This window comes from Alligator sinensis, unplaced genomic scaffold, assembly GCF_000455745.1.
Source record: "Alligator sinensis unplaced genomic scaffold, ASM45574v1 scaffold596_1, whole genome shotgun sequence".
Classification (NCBI taxonomy): domain Eukaryota; kingdom Metazoa; phylum Chordata; order Crocodylia; family Alligatoridae; genus Alligator; species Alligator sinensis.
The window spans coordinates 2,674,993-2,677,257 of NW_005841967.1; positions in this window are offsets into that span (position 1 = coordinate 2,674,993).

A 2,265-nucleotide genomic window follows, 5' to 3' on the forward strand; every position below is an offset into this window, starting at 1 on the left:
TTGGTGCACTTAAGTGCACAAATATCCCACTGTCACGGGGAAAGGGAGTGAAAAGCTCTGGCACCTTTCCCCAGGAAAGGAAAGATGTTTCCTGGTGGTGCTCTGTGTCTTAAGAGGAATAAGAAGGAATAAAAATAATCATTCATATATATGACATTTTGAAGCAGCGTATATTATCAGAAGGAAGGAAAGGGGGCGGAGGAGATACAGAAATGTACATTCTAAATTTTACATACGTAGTTATTTAAACTCTAGCCCTTCCTGGCATCTGCCCCCAAGACTTCTGAGCTTCCCTTTTATCCCATGATCTACTTTAGCCACTGTCAACACAACTTACAAAGCCTTTGAATGCATCTGACTGCAATTTTCCTTCATGATCCAATCCCCTGGATCTTTCTCCAAGCTTTTAGGAAGAAATGAGAAGCCAACCTGAGACGAAGTGTAGATCAGAAATCTCATGGGTGTCTGGAGGTTTTCCTTTCTCCAGATTATAAGTATTTTGCCTTAGACCTACTTGTACAAGAAATCACTCTGACCTATGGTTTCTCCCCAGGAAGCCTTTGCCTCCATAGGCATGATACTCAGACTGAGCACAGAGCATGTTTGTTTGTCTGCAGTAGGGTTGTGTGTAACGACCCATGTACAGATGTGCCATACCAATGTAACCCATAACTCACCAGCAGGCATCCTATTCAAATCTAAAGCCAAGACAAGCCATGCTAGTTGAAGACAGGTCTTTGCTGGCACAGCACATCTACACTATGCTTTTGCATTGATGCATCAACACAGATGGCTTTAAACCCCAGCATAGGGCAAAGTTTTTTTAAACCATTTGCAGTTGGAATTATTTTCACTGTCACTAATAATTGTATGTCCATGGTCAAGACAAGGAGAGAATTCCAATGATGAGATGACTACAGTGTGAGAGCAGGATTCTAGGGAGGAGAAGGAGCTCTTATAATCATTACTGGGAGTAAGACTTAAAACAATGTTAAAGTTTAATGTTTCACAGTTGAGAAGTAAGCATTGGGACATGAATATAACTCCTGTGAGAGCTAGCACCAAAACTTTTAGCATGGTCCCCCTGGATTCCATCTACAGATTAACCCTAATCATATATTTATCCTTTACCCATACTTCCCTGTTGAAAAAATCTCCCAAGTCCCAAGCAATAAATTAGTGCCTATCTGTGCAAATATGTGCTTGGTACTTTGGTGGTTGAGCACTTCAACTCCTTTTTTTATCAAGTCTCAGTGAAATTTGAAGCAACAACAGGTGCATTCTACATTGGGACAACAATGTAGTTGCTATTCTACAAATAGCAACTACATTGGGTCACAGTGCTGAGCAGCATTCTTGAACCTGGCCCATGCAGCCGGTGCTGGGTGGACAGGAAAGGGAATGTGTTTAAGTGGAAAAAGATTTAATGTACAGGTATAATTAGAAATAATTTAATCTGCTGTTAAAAACTGAATTTGCTGCTTTTCCAACTACTGTTCTATTATTAATCTTCCCACCCATGTCATGTGGCAGGATAAGGATCATCTTTAATCTGCAATTCAAGAAGCAGAGGTGATGTTAAGTGCAGGAAGTTAGTAAAAGAACTAAAATTAGAATTTGGGAGTCCATGAATCCTGGTCCTGTGCTGGGTCCGCTGCACCACAGACTTTTTCCTATCGGCAACTTGCTCAGTTTGGATAGTCCAGACAAAATACAAGATCTAGGCCTCATGCTGGTACAGTAGTATAGAGGGACAGCAGCAGGTGCAAAATGCCTCATTTCCCGTTGGCTGCTTGCGGTCAGTAGTGGCCTCCACTAATTGCATCAACTGGATTAGGACCAAGGATTTGGAAGTGCAAAGAGTGGTACTAGGGACCCTAGGGAAGTCCTGGGAAGAGAGCCTACAGCAAGGAGCTTGGCTGTGAGGAAATGTCTAGGTATGCAGCTTTGAAGCCATAATTCTTCCCCATAACTAATCTGTGCAAGGATTTAATTATACATTTCCTTTGAGCAGGGATCCTGGGCTACAGATCACAGTATGATAGCAGTGGTTAATCCTTATTTAAAGCAAGCACAGCCGTGTGCTGTGCAGACCATGGCCCTGGCTGGGGCTGAAAAGCAGCTTGCTTGGGAGAGCTGTTAAGAAGACGGAGTGATGGCACTGCCTTGCCTTGGGGGTGGAAAGGAGGAAGTAGTAGTATTGGTAACGGGGCGAGCTCCTCTTACCTTACCCCAGCCTTCCCTGTCTGGCACAGCCCTCGCGCA